At 42.1% G+C, this 15348-nt stretch overlaps 1 protein-coding gene across 7 annotated transcripts in view; it reads right to left on the bottom strand.

Moving 5' to 3' along the window:
• Positions 1–15348, bottom strand: part of ATXN1 (ataxin 1) — a 363809-nt gene that overhangs the window by 141542 nt on the left and 206919 nt on the right. For 6 of the 7 annotated variants that reach the window (XM_039712091.1, XM_039712092.1, XM_039712095.1 and 3 more), the window contains one exon: positions 5742–5881. The exons of the other annotated variant lie outside the window; for it this stretch is intronic. The gene's annotated coding sequence lies outside the window, so the exon portion shown is untranslated. The remainder of the gene's footprint in view (positions 1–5741; positions 5882–15348) is intronic. 7 annotated transcript variants of the gene reach the window in all.

Below are 15348 nucleotides of genomic sequence, written 5' to 3'. Positions count from 1 at the left end.
CTGGATTTGAACTCTTGGATGAATCACATGCACAAACTTTTTCAAAAAAAGAATGTGGATAATAAAATAAATAAAACAAAACAAAAAAAGAGGATAATTTTGCTTCCCTGTCTCTTTAAGATACTGCTGCTTTTCAGCCACACAGTGAATGCTTCATTCAAATAACAGAACATGGATTTCTCTTAGTAACTGCAGCTATAATTGTAGCAACTGCTTATACTGCTTCCATCCTATTAGTGTTACAATTGTCCAAAGCAGAACACTCAACTAAATTGCCCTCATTTCTTATAAACATCTCCTTTTTTTTGTAACAGGAAAAAAACCCCAAATGCCTTCAGAATGCTACCCCTTTCTTCTGTTACCTTCTTTTGCTTCTTTGGCACCGAAAGCATGAAAAAACAATACTGCTTTCCCTGCCTTCAATGTTTGGCAGCCTTTTCTTAAACAAAAACACTCTGATTCAGTGGATGCTCTGCCCACTATTACAGATAACATGCCTTTTTCAAAAGTGAGTCTCTTAAGGACAGTGTGGGGTAGCTTTATTTGCAGTCATTCACTAACTAGTATCCCATTTAGGATCTAGTAAGAATTGGCTCTTAGAATCTTCCTGTGCTGTATATGGCATTTGCATGCATATTATGCAAAACAGTGATGAAAATAAATGGCCTGGGTTGTTGTGTTTACTCATAGACAGAGTACATATCTCTCATGTATTCTTACTATGATGAAAAGGCACAGGCATGAAGAGTCCATCTCTGCATGGAAATAGCATGTTGGGCAGAGTGGAGGCAGTAAGAAACCCAACTTTACTGACTCTTACACTGAGAAGATGAAAAAACTCCTGCATTGTCAAAACACTAGACAAAGTGTATCACTTAAAGCAGTTACAGCTCCTAGGTTTCAGTATGCTTCACTGGAAAGCAATTTTTTAATAGCATTATTAAGGTATCACACCATGATTTATTCCTACTTGGTTTTCAACTTGAAGTGTTTTTGCCTGCTGCATTTCCTTTTCTGGCTTTAAGGAAGGGTGGCACAATAAGTAAATTTGAAAAACCAAACCCAGCACAAAATATAACTGCTTTGATTTACAGGGCCAGAGGAAGAGCTCTGAAATGTCCAATAAATCCAAACACTATTTCCAGTCTTCCTTTTCGTTCACTCACTATTTCGTGTATTTTCCTTTTTACCCTTGAATAATAAATATATGGATAAGCCAAGCATATCCCATTTATTTGCTCATTACGTAACCCATTCCTGTTGTATTAACATCCCATACTTCAGTAACTGTGCACATTCTTGTTACCCATCACAATAAACCATCAGAACGAGGAAACAGACTTCAGCGTGTGGGTCTCTCATTTTGGCAGGTTTAAGAAAGACGGGAAAAAGGGAAGAGGGGGGAAAAAAGTGGAGGAGAACAGGAGGGAAAGACAAAAGCAGGGCTTAGCCTTTCACATGGGAAGGTATGCCAGAGGACAACCACAGTGCTTCTCAGCAAAACTCCAGAGACCCAGGTCTGCAACAAGCCATGTGCTGAGCACTGGCATGGGGTGCTGAGCACTGGCACGGGGTGCTGAGCCCCAGCTGCTCCCACTGCAGCAAAGCAGGTCCCTGCCTCACTCAGGACTGAGCTTCTGCGTCACAGACCATCGCACTCGCTGCTGCCCCCAGCACAAGGCCTGCACCAGTTGTCTTCCACAGGGGCTGCCAAGCCCCTTGGTCACACCATTGCATGCAGACCCTCGCCTACAGCACGTGACAGGGAGGTGACCACAGAGACACTGTGGCAAATGTCATGATGTCAGCTCTCTGACCCTGTCAAAAAGGTCAAACACAGCAGAAATACAGAAGACATTGTTTCAGTGATACAATGCTAAGAAATTTTAGGAAAAATGTAAACTTAACCACCAAATTAATGAAATTAAACTCAAGTAATCTTCCCTCTTAAAACTCTGAAGGAGCACCAATTACCTTCAGTCACTTAAATGAACAAAGTTCTCTATGGCGTTACTTCTCAGTTCTCACAAAATACTCCTGGAAGTATTTTGAGCATTATGGGAACACCTGAGTGCACGTGTTAAAATGCACATTTAACAAGCCTGGTTCATCTCTCGCTGAAATCAGCTGCCCTTAATTTGAACAGCAGGAGACCTGGGCCTTTTCCACTGCCATGTTCCTTATCAGAGCTCTATAAATGTCACATCTTTATTTTATTAGTGAAAGACATATTTTATAGATTAACAATAAAAGCATTCTTGTATGCGAGTTTTCTAGCCCCCGTTGAGATTCTGAATTCTTGAAGGTCAAATAAAGCAGTCCATAGGAAGGGGGAGAAGAAAATGCTCCGCAATATCCTTTTAAAGAGCCACCACAGCAAAGAGAGAATAAATAGCTGATTTGTTACATGGCTTTGAGGGCAGCCACAAATGCTAAAACCACAGGTAAATGAACCTGGTCATGAAAGGAGCAGCAGCTCGTCCAGTACCATATCTACATTAGTTAACTTTCTTTGTGATTCAAGTCCAAGACTTTTCATTGTTCTATTTCCGCCTATTCCTCTGCTCTGGATTCCCTTTGTGACACTTTTATCAATGGAAAATCGAGGGAGGGATTTCCAGCTGGGAGCCCAACAAAAAAACAGGAGGTTCAGTCTGGTTTTTTCACTTGCTCTGCAAGAACCATTTCAGCACTAGTAATAAAAGCAAAACTACACAAAGGAAAAAAAAAAGACATGACCTGAAATTATTTTAGCATCATAAATACTTCACCGCTCTTTATTCTGCAGTATGGTTAGTGTCACACATTGGCATAATAATTCTCTAGCTTAAACAGAGCTCCTTGCAAATAACGAATTTATATTAAGGGCCACTGTCAGCTAGAATTCCACAGAAATACAAAGAAAAAGATAACAGCGCCATTGGTCAGATCTACTCTTTGTTATGCCCTTGCAATTTTGACAGATTTATAGCTGCAGTGTCATAATATTAAAACGTCTGACTGTGTCCTCTGTGAGTGGTGAGGAAAATACACACAAACAACAAGGGGAGGCAAGCAGCACAGTGGGAGCCACACAACCTGGATTGTGCACAGGGACATCCCCATGGCCACACCTGCGGGTGTCATTACAGCAGCGTGGCACTGCCACAACTGCAGCCAGGCGGCTGCTTAGCTTAGTTGTAACCTGAGGAGGTGGCTTTGAAAATGATATCATTTGTACTAAGAGGATTTTCAAGGTAATTTTCAGCACATAGATTTGGTTTCATTTAAGACCAGAAAAGACCAATAATCATACTTTTAAACATTTATGGCAATGCAGACCATTCATCTTGGGAGGCACCTGGTACAGTAACAACAGAGTAACAACTCCCATGCATTTATGTGAGCACCATTTCACACAGACAACACGCTCCTTGAAGTCCAGAGCTATTTTCATACACCACCAAGGAGACCCAGCCACCACCACCTTCTCAAACAAATGTCTCAAGGCTTTCAATAATCTATTATCCAACCACTGCCGGCTCTGCTACTGTCCTAAAGATAAGTGAAATCTCTTTTTCACATGTGTAGCCTGTAAGGGCTCTGCTGAGAGATGTACCTTTTTTCTTTCTATAAGAAATTGAGGAAGTTATCATCACCTCAGTTGCACAAGCTTGTCAAAGCTGCAACAAGAGAAGAAGAGAAAAGCCGAAAGCAAAATACAAGGGTGGCGAATCATATGCAAAGGCTGTCTTCTTAAAGACAGAGAGTACATAAAGATGTGCCTTAAATTTAAAAAAAAAAATAAAATTGGCAGTCACCATCATCAAATAGCCTGAAAATTCAGAAGGCATCTGAAAGAACATTGTATGGCACCCAAATACTCTTTATTTTTTTGGTTGGTTGGAAGAGTATTTTCAAAAACTCACATGGATTTCAGGTACCTAACTATAACAAATTGTAAACTAAGAAACCTTGAGAACTGACTGCTAGCATTCTCTGAATCTGTACCACAGACGTGTTACAGGGAACCAGAGTTTGTGGAGAATCACATACCAAATACCTGCCCTGAAGATATCCCCAACAGGAGAACACGCCAAGCAAGAGGGGATAAAATACTTGCAACATTTTTGATGAGACTGGTGAGGAAGTGTTTTCATTCCTAGTGCCACAAAACCCAAAGTTTTTTAAACAGGCTACTGTTTAAACCCAGTTTTACACTGAGCTTTTCTTGTCCTCCCTAAGTCAATACATAAACTTCATAAATGACCAGGCAAACCCATAGATCTAGGTTATATGTCCAGCTCCAAACATTTACTTTATTGTCTTCCACAACATACAGAGCAATTCTCATTAAGTAGCTGAATGTATAGAAGCTCAGTAGAGAGCTAAGGAACTTCCTAAACCAAAAATAATCCATGGGGTAAACTATGTGTGGAAAAAATTAATCTAACTTGTGTGAAGTCAAATGAAGTAACTGAAGGAAGTTTATGTGATCCCAGCAGACACAATCACATCACATCACAGACAAATCAAACAGGAGGAAATATCCTTGAAAATATTCAGCTATTTGGAGTTTTCTCAGCTCCAAATCCAGACAGCAGCACATGAGTAGGTTACATTAACTAAATCCATCAAGGGAATCTCCATATAGTTTCTGATCACTGTCTAGGGTCTGGTTTTTCACTGTGGCCAATCTCTGAGAAAGACATCAGAAAAGCAAAAAAACCCCACACAACACTAGACCACAACACTAAAACAAACAAAAATACAAAACCCCAAACAAACAAACAAACAAAACCCCACAAAACAAGGGAAAATTACCACACCCACAGCTTAGACAAGACAAAAAATGAAATGAGGGAAGAAATCACTTCCCATCCCTGCAGGTAAGGTCGAAGTTCTCTAGCACTAGACTTGAAAATAATTAATATGAGATCAACAAGTTAAATGGCCTTACAGGGTCTATTTAATTTATTAAATATATTTTGCTTTAATCACATTAATTTTTCAGAAATGTACAATAATCTTTGTGGTTTAAAATGACTTTGTATCCATTTTTTAATGGAGAGTATTTTTATTCATCTAATACATTATCCTTTCAAGAAAATTATCATACTTGACTACAAGTACTTAACGGGGCACTAATTAATACTCCTATTTCTCCTCATTTAAAACTCCTTGGAGAAATGAGGTCAGAAACCTGGTTTAACGCAGAAGACACTTCTGAGGCACTTGTCACCCTTCTGCAGGAGGCCGTCCCCTTTGGACGCTGACGCGCAGCCTGCCAGCGATGGCTGCGGCCGAGCCAGCAGCCGATGCTAACTAGGGCCCTGAGCAGCAGCGTCCCTCTGCCCCGCACCTCATGAACCACAAGAAGGAATTCTCCCACTTCTCTCCACACGGGGAGAGTTTTACTGTTCCCACTCCTGTCAGCCTGCGGCAGGCAAGCTGTCCCCCTCTCCCCGGGAGCACGGCCGCAGGGCTCGTCCTCCTACAGCCGCTGCTGAAGCCACTTGTCCCCGTGCCGCGACCAGGCCGGGCCGCTCCGCCTCCCTCCGCGCAGTCCCTGCCTGAGCACGGCGCCCTGCCAGGGCTTCGGCAGCGGCTGTGCCCCGCCAGGAACGCCGGCAGGAAAACGCGGGTTACAAACACCTCCCAGAGCTGCTTGGGACTCGGGGAGCTGCTGCAGGGTTAAAGGGCCAAAGCAGAGACCAAGCGCAAGCGTTTCTGAAGCTCTCAGGAAATTTGCAGACACTCACCCGTGGACTTCACATTTGGGTTCGCTCCGCATTGTCTACTAATTGCAATTATCTAAGAGCGGCTCCACGATGGGAGGAGGGGAGGAGAAGAAGGCTTCCTTTTGGCACAGCTTCTTCAGAGTTCAAAGGACACATATGGCCTGCAAACACAGTGCAGGGAATAATGTAAAATTAAAGGAGGGATGAGAGGAAAATGAGAACGCAGCAGGGACAAGCACTGTTCTGGATCTGCTTGACTGGAATTTTAAATAAAGAAACAGGAGGGAAAAAATCAACAAAACCCCCACACTTCTTTTAATTCCACATCTGAACAGAAGGAGGGGTCACGGGAGGGAGCCCACATATGAAGGGAAGACCTCTGGGGTGCAGAACCTGAGCACTTCTGCAGGGGGCAGAGACCCCGAGCCCGACGGCCCCAGCCCGGCAGCAGGACCCAGAGGACTGCCCAGAGAGCAGGGCTGGAAGCTGCCAGGGACACAAGGGCTTCGGGAAATGTGCAACCAACACCTCCAAAGAGACAGGATGGGTTCATTTCAGAATAAACACGTGTACAGTACCAAACCTGCAGGGAAGGACAGCCTGTCTACCCACAGAGTAAAGCAAGGAAAAATAAAAGAGAGTCCAAATAGTGCAGATCCCAATTTCCCTTGCAGTGCTTGTCTCACCACACAAAGAGAGCCACACAAAAGTCAGCAGCCTGTTAGATGGTGCCTGTGTCCATGCCAAAGGCTGACACCTGCATGTGGCCTTGTCTTTGTTAGGGCAGAAACCAAAGGCTGCTCTTCTCACTGCAGGGCATATCAAGGGCAAACCTAAATAAATAAACGAAACAAAACAAAACAAAAAAAAATCCACAACAATTCTCGGTTGTAATTTCTACATAATTATTGCACAACAACCACCCATAATGAGAGAATGAATTTATAACCACACACAAGCTATATTTACCAGTGGACTGGTTACAAAGCAAAACAGCAGGAAACCACAATGTGTGTCTTCATCTTAGCTCCTCAGCAGTGGTGCAGAGCAAGGCTGCCCATGCAGCAAGGCCGGCTGGGCAGGTGAAACCCAGGCACACCCACCCAAGAGGAGCACAGCCTTATGGGGACAGAACCTGGACCGAGCAGGGCACAAAGATGCTGCCAGATAGCCAAGGGAAGCTATGTAGAGGTGCAGCTAGAAAGACTTGTTTGTCCTCAAGGGTTAAACAGTCGGCCACACCAAGAAAACTGAAGGGAGTCTTGCCTCCCAACTTCCAGAAATTTTGATACCTAGGCAGAATTAAAAACAAAACAAAACAAAAAAAACCAAAACAAAACAAAAAAAAACCCCAAAAAAATCCACCAAACTAACAAAGAAATCAAAATTAAAAACCACCCCACAACTGGAAATGCAGCTCCCTGTGCAGTCAGGATCCAGGAGATGAACCGTCCCTGCCCCTTGAAATGAACAGCCACTCGCAGACAGCACTTTGTGCTCTTCTCCCATCAGCTATTCAAGTTGGCCCCACGGCAATACAGGCACAATTCAACCCAAACTGGGACAGTGGGACTGTGCCACAAGAGGAGGCCTGACGAGGTCAGCAGCTGAGCCCCAGATGACAAACTTTTCATCAGCTGAGGAGAGTTGATTTGGGTCTGCCAACCAGCCACCATAAATTGCTGAGCTCAAGGGACCTTCACCCCTTCAACACTGCTTTTCAGGCAAATTTGGCCAAAACTGCCTCACAACTTTGGAAGTTACTGGGCCAATGCACTTAAGGAAAGACAGGCAGCACACTCACAAGAGCCCCATTTCCGCAGGGTGACATCATACAAGCAGGCAGCATCCCTGCTGCCAGCAGTACACCCCTGACCACCTTGCCCCAGCTGCTCCTCCTCACCTCCCTCTGTGCCAGTACAAACCCTCACACTTTCCAGGCCAGGGTGAGAATGATGGCAAGCTAGATCCAGGAACAGATCCTGCTGAAAACTTACCTTTTTCTTCTTTTTTTTTTTTTTCCCAGGGATTATTTTTAACTTGGATCCTTTCCCAGACCCAGCTCAGAGCATGACTACACAACGCTTATGTCAGCACAAGGAAGCCATCTAATGAGCACCCATGAGGGGGGCAGGATCGCTGCCATCGCTATGCTCGCCACCTTAATGAGCTTGTAAAACAACAGCCCATAGACAGCAGGTTAAAAAGTCACAGAGCTTCAGTAAATTGAGGATGGCACATACAAAACCAAAAAAAAAAAACCCAACTGAAATTCATACACACAGGTTACCTAGCCACTGCCATGTCAAGCTGCCAAAACACAGCAAAAGCACAGGGCCCTCCACTGAGGGAAAGCAACCCTGCACTCAGCTCCACCAAAACCCCCGTGCAGAAGGGCTCCTGACACACACCCACGGAAAATCTTGGTCATTACTACTTCCTAAATAGGACACGCAAAGAAAACCCACACCATGTAAACCACTGGTATCTCAAAATGACCTTTCTCTTATCTTTTTGGCTAGGCATGCTCTGTCTGCCCTGCTCTGTCCCCGGAGAGACACCTAACAGCCCAGCCCCAATTCAAGGGAGAAGCATAAAAGCAAAAGAGAAGGGAAGATGAACAGATCAAACAATTCTCCTTCCTCATGACCTGTGGGTGCAAACATCACAACACATTGTGTAACCTTAAACGCACATTAAAATGGAGACAAAAATCCATGATTACTGCTTCTGGTGTTTATGCTGACCAGTGCATATTACTGCTCTGGTGGCAATCAGCGAATCTGTCATGAAAAGAAAGCTTGTGTTGGGTTTGCTATCGATCCTTATAATTCCTGTCTGAGAATAATCATACCATCTTGAAATACAGCCCAAAAGAGCACTGCTATTCCGGAACTGAGCTGCTTTTGGAAGATGAGTAAAAAGCAGTTACATGCTTTTAGATAGCTTCTTGAGGTTGCAGACAATTGTTCCTGGCTTTACAGACACATTTTTGATCCTTTAAGTATTGTCTTTCCCCTATAGCTGAAAGAGCCACACACAAATAAAGAAAAACCTGGCTATCCCAGGAAATCATGTAACTAACTATACACAGAGGGCTGTCAAGTAGGCACAAAATAAACTAACTGAAACAACATGATTTTTTCTCCCTCTAATATCCTTCATTTATAGTCACTTGTCAGTGTGACAACCAGTAACAGTAAGTGGAATGATTTCATGCATGAATTCTTATCTCAATATTTCATTAATATTGAGAGATTTTATATCCCCTTGCAGCAGACAGTTTCTATCATTTGGTTGTATTAGGACAACAGAGTAAGGCACCTCAAATTAAGCCTGGGGTGGTAATCATTCCCTCAAACCAGAGCTAAAACCCAGACTAACAGACTGTGTCTATTGCCAGATCACCTCTTTCTCCTCAGTGAAGTCTGGACATCACCAGTGGATGGGGAGGTAGAAGCACAAGCCTCTGATGGCATCCAAAACTGCCTCCAAAAATGCACATGACAACACATATTCCAAGCATGGCTAGAACAACAGTACCAAACAAAACATATGATGCTAATCCAAGTGTTACAACAAATTGTCTATTGTAGACAGCTATTCTAGCTGGAAAACAGAGAAACACAGCCCTGAAAAGGGATCAGAACAATACTAACTTAAAAACTGTTGAGGGTTCTTGTTAAGTATACATTCTAGCATATTCATAAAGCAGGTTTTTTTTGAAGGTAGAAAAAAAATACAACAAAACAGGTTAACAAACTAAATGTAAATAGTAAGGAAAAATCAAAGACATAACCCAGAAGAAAACTGAGTAAGAAATACACAAATATTTTGTGTGCATATGTGTGTGAAATTTAATAGAATTCCTAATTCTTGGTAACTTGAATAACACCTGTCTGTTTTCCAGATCTCAGTTTCAGAAGTTTACTAGTTTTTCACAAATGGTTTCAGAAGGACTGTGGTCTCTTTAACAGTGAAGTTCTGTCCTCCATCCCACACATGTTCCCACTGACTCCAACCAGCCTAAAGTTAACTATAAATACAATGGAAAGTCAAATACAAAGGTAGCTTGTTGCCTAATTTTTCCCCTTTTTTCTGATGTGCTATTAGGCTATTCATAATGAATATAAAATACTTTTTTTAAAAAATAATGGGTAGGACAAACAAAGTCTCTAATATTTTACAAACCTAATTGATGTAAAACACTAGATATGTGTTCCAGGTCTCTGGTTTTCAGATCTTTATTACCAAATTTTGACTTCTTTTCATTCCATTAATGCTTTCAACAGGTTATTAAAAAGCACAGTCTTGCTAATTTACTGTAATGTTTAGGATACCTACTCTAAATTTATGGAAGAAATCAATAAATTGATCAATCAACAAAAAGAAACAGAAAACTGACAAAACACATTTTGTTCTATTACTGTGGCAATTCTAAATGGTGGTTTAATTATTCATATAAACTCTAATGCATTAGTAAATGTGATGTATTGCACACCTACTTTTTTTTTTTTTTTAAATTCTTGGGTCCCAATTCAGGAATGTGGTTCCTTGCAAAATTAAGGAAGGCCTCTGAATACTTTTGCTAGTACTTGATTGTAAGTAGTCAAATGCTGTCCTGCTTTGGATCCACAATACCACAAGATTACTTACTCCACAGCACTCTCTGCTGAGAGCAGATCCACAGAGAAAGTCACATAATGTCACACAGCCTTGTTACACCCCACACAAAACAACCACGGGGCAGAAGCTCCTCTCTATCGCTCCTGCCATAGCCAACAAGCACATTCCCAGAACTGCAGCTTGGAAGGGGAGGCAGTCGTGTGTATATTAACATTCTGCTGAGAAAACTAGGATGAGGCAACGAGCTAGTGAATATCTTCAGGAAGACACGTCAGGGTCTAAATTCTGGGTCTGCCTAGCCAAGCCCCTCCTCCTTTTTCATCGACACAGTAAAATTCTGTGAACCTTCTGTACCCAGCACCCCAGGCAATGCCATTCTCACTCATTCACAGCCACGCTCACTCTGCCTACCCAGTAGCTACACTGAAGTAGTAACTACCATCCTTGTCCCAGGAGAGACACCAACAGCATAAAGCAAGCTGCAAAGCCCGTGAGTGATTCTGCGTAGAGGTGGAATTTTTCAAATGATGATAATGAGCTTCAGAAGAGAGTGCACAGAGCTGCACAGATACAATTCCTTTTACGTCAGAAGGCACATAAAGGGTTGACTAACCTCTACTGCTTATTTTACGTTATAATCTCACCCCTCCCTTATTTAGCAACTTCCTCCTTAAGCCCTGGCATCTCTTCTCCATTTCCCTCACAATCTTGGGGCCTTTTCCTCCTGAGATTATAATCTACTGGAAGTTCCCCCTCCCTGACCACTACCCACATCCCAGTCTTTGTTCTGGCTCCCTACAGAGCTCAGTGTCTGGACAAGCTTCACATTCACTCCAGATTTATTGCTCTCCTGCTCTTCAAAGCTTGTGAAGCAGGTTTCCATTCAGCTGCCCTCACCTGCCAGGATGGGGAGAAGTGCATGGAAACTGAAAAGAGCTCATGAGCACCAGGTGAGCAGGCCTTTGTGACTGAAACCCAAGGTAGAAATGCTCGCCGTGTGTCTTATTTAGTTCAAAGCTGAAATGTTTCTGTCTAGGATGTCTGTTTGTATCTCAAGTCACAAAGAAGCCATTACTACCAATAATGTGTCATTACGGGGGCGTCAGCAGAGACTCCACAGCTAAGGTTAATTTGAGATGCATAATTTAAAGCAGAAATAAAATCCCTCCATTTCACACTTTAATGACTCAATTCAAATCATTCCTCAAATTTGACACAGCAGCTCTTAAGGGACACTTGCATTTTTTTCTTGTCCCTTTTTTTTTTCTGGCCGATTTTCAGTAAAATACTTATCTAGTGCAGAAGTAAAATACACAGATCTTCCATTTACAACCACTTTAACCTGTCTTCCCCCTCACATTTCTTTTCAGCAGTTTCATACTTCACACATTCACTGTGACACATTAGAATATGCATGATACAGGCCACTTCCGCAAGTTAAAAAAAACCAAACCCGTTCAGAGTTACAATTTCACTCATCATAATCCCAGGGATTTTGCCAAGAACAGCTGACAACACTGTTTATCTTAAACATACCACAATCACTTAGGTAACAGCAGTACCCCCACAATTCTTCGTCCTTAGTATTTTTACTCTCAGCATCCTGCTAAAATACATTAAATACATAATTCTTGGTATTCAAACTGAGGCAAAGACAGAAGGATGCTGTGGTTTCAACAAGTGCTTCAAGCTGGTCCAAGTCTCCCAAATCACAATAATTTGTTCTGTCAGGCTACTTCCAGAGAACAGCTGATAAAACATAGAAATAATTAAGCAAAAACTCATCACAACATAATGAAGCAGCATGATAGTGAGATCTTCATGCTGCTGAGGATGCAACACCTCTCTGTCAGACATCTCCTGCCTGTTGCTGTGGATTCTTCAATAAAGCTCACGTAATATTCCAAAAACGTGTAGAAACATAGAATGATATTTGTCATCCGACACAACTCTATTTTTTTCTGGGCTTTCAAGAAATCGTAGTTCAAGCACACAGACATTCTTTGGAGAGCTGCCCTCAATGCTAAAAATGGCAATGGAATTGCACAAGGCGGGGGGGAGGGGAGGGAAGAAAATTCCAAGAAAACTTTGACTCATCCATTGTAATTCCTCAGGTTTTTGGAACAGAGAATGGAATGCCGTCAAGCTAAAATTGACAGAGCTATTATCTGATCTCTAAGTGATGTCAATACTTCACAAATCCACAAGTGCTGGGAAAATTTTTCTCTGCAAAATTCTAAGAATGACTCTTAAAATTTGTTGGGTTGGAGGGGGGGGAACCCAGAGCTAAAAGAGGTACTTGAAATTAAACTCCTACGTAGATGTGTTTTTGAATACTGAGAGTATTAGGCTTCACAGCTTTTTGCTATCTGTGACTCAGACTTGCTGCCACAGGTGTCAAGTGATCAGGGACTTAACTGGAGCTCTGCAGAAACCTGCTGCTTTGTGAATATTTTTTTAACTATATGTTAAAAAATTCACCCTCAAAGGCAGACAAAAAGCAAGCTTTTGTACTCAGTACAGACCTGAATCTTTCCAGTCACCAGATTTTACTGTCCTGTCACCTTTCACCTAGAAAAGCAGATTTTTCTGGTTTTCTGTTGTTAAATTCTTAATGTTTTCAGAACTACATCATGTCCACCAGGGTTTTCAGAACAACACAATGTCAACCAACTCTAACAAGCAAAACAGCTTCAGTAAAGTTCTGAGAATAACACATCTACTCTTGCACGCCAACACACTATTTTTAATTGAAGCTCATTAAAGATGTAATAGAAGAAAAATTATATTCACTTCCAGCACTGTTCCATCAATGCAGTGAGATAATCATGCTGCTGTACCATACATAAAGCAATATTTATGAGTAGTGGTTTAGGTAATTTAATGGAAAGGCAGAAAGCAATGATTCATTCCTTGTTCTATCTGTTGCTGAAAAATGACTTTTGCCAATTGCAGGGCCCAAGCAGGCACACAGAGAGATTGGTTTCAAATGTTAGTAAAACAGAGACCCGGAAAATGAAAAGAGACAAGTCAGTTGAAATGCCGAACAAAAGGAAAAAAATCTGGATCACAGATGAAAATTACTTTACAGAGCAGCATACAAATGCAGGCCACTGAAGTAATTTAAACCAAATGCAGATTGAGACTGAAGTCATTTAGTGAGTCAGCACAGTAATAGGACACTAAAATTACATGTGAGAAAAGTGCAATCCTTTTTGTATAGTACATTCTATTTTTATTCCAAATTTACCCAAAAACAAATTAATTGTATCCTTTGTGTTGTACCTTCTTCATTTCCTTTGGATTCAACCTCTCCCTTCCAGAAAGAAACAAATTTCATGCAGGCTGACTAGTTGTGTGCTCTGATGTCTAGGACTTGAATTTCCCTTTCACAAAAGTTTCATCTCCAGACCATGACCACATTAATAAACAATCATTGGCATGAACACTACTGACCATCTTCCAAGTTATGATTACTTTCCTCTGAAAAGTCTTTCTTTTTTTTTTTTTTAAATTAACGGTTAAAACCAAAGCTGCATCACTGAAGGTTCTGCCATCCCAGAAGTTTCAATCACCTACAGCTTGGTACAGATGGGGACTTCAGTGCTAAATATGTTCCCCATCAGTCAAAGAAAGGCTTTGCTTTCCATCTGCCTCAAATATTTTTTAAAAATATAACGGTTTTTAAACTTAAAAAGCAATCTTCATCTCATTCTTGCCTCATACTTTCAAGAAAATGTAATTCTGTGAAAGCCACAACAATTGCTTGTTCAACAGAGACTGCTACTCTCTGAAGTGCTTTCTCAGATAGATTTGTATGGACATACATGGGAGAAATGAATACTCCAAAAATATCCACAATAGATAACAAGTAGCATCTAGAAACAACAAAAAGAAACAAAAAAAAAGAAGAGAAAAAGAAAAAAAAAGAAAGTACTCCAAATGCAGCCCAAATTGGAATGAATGCCTACAGTAGCAACAGCACAGGAAGAGCAAAATGTTATTGTACATTACTGGCGTGCAGCCCACAATTACAAAAAATACTGCAGTATTCCACAGTAACAGTGTAAAATATTATCATTTCAAACAAGCAGCTGCAGCACCCTGGTCACAGCAGCCACGCCGCAGAGAGCCAGGGGAGGAGAGGGCTACCAAAGGACTCCCCACTGCAGAGAGGGGTGGGCCACAGGGTTGGTGAACCCTTGGGATGCCTTCTCCTGACACCCATGGCTCCATCAGGGCACAAAGAACCACTGCTCAGCAGCAAAATGCTCCCACACGGGCTCCAGCTGCTGAGCCCTCCAGCAGAATGGAATCATGATGCTCATTCGCACTCTCCCTCTTGCTGTAGTGTGCCTTCTGACAAATCTTCAAGTTGTCTTGGATTCAATAAGATCCCCCCCATCCCAGCTCCCCTGCGCTAATGCCTGTGGTACCCAGCCCCCTCTAACAGCCAGCCAACAGGTTTTAACAGTGGCCTAGCCAGGGGCTCCCAGAGCAGAGACTGGCAAACAGTGCCATTATGATGGCTACCATTCATCTCCCCAGACAGTGAGCAGCTCCACTACAGGTCAGCAAAAGGGGAGACAACACACACGAGTTTATCAGCAACACTCGTGTTGACTGCTGTACCCAAGGATGGCCAGCACAGAGGGCAGTTCCACTACAGCAAACAAAAAACCCCAAAAAGCAACAGGTAAGTCTGTCTGCTCACTGGCATGCACTGCACACTAATGAATAGCCCTAAGCAGGAATAACACCCACCACATTTGGGTTCTGCATGGATCATAAAAAAAGGCCATCTAGGAAGCCACATGTTTTCTGCAAACTTAATGCACTTGCAGAACAAGCAATCAGAGGAAAAGCAAAGCAGAAACCCAAACTAATGGACTACCCCAGTTTCAGCTGAGATGGAGTTAATTTTCTTCCTAGAGCTTGTAAGTTTTGTGGGTTTTGGATTTAGCATGAGAATAACATTAATACACACTCATGTTTTAGTTGC

The sequence above is a fragment of the Passer montanus genome, unplaced genomic scaffold (assembly GCF_014805655.1).
Source record: "Passer montanus isolate IOZ18808 unplaced genomic scaffold, ASM1480565v1 scaffold26, whole genome shotgun sequence".
In the NCBI taxonomy this organism is placed as follows: Eukaryota; Metazoa; Chordata; class Aves; order Passeriformes; family Passeridae; genus Passer; species Passer montanus.
Note: the sequence above shows the minus strand (reverse complement) of the source record. Positions and strands in the feature narration are given on the sequence as shown.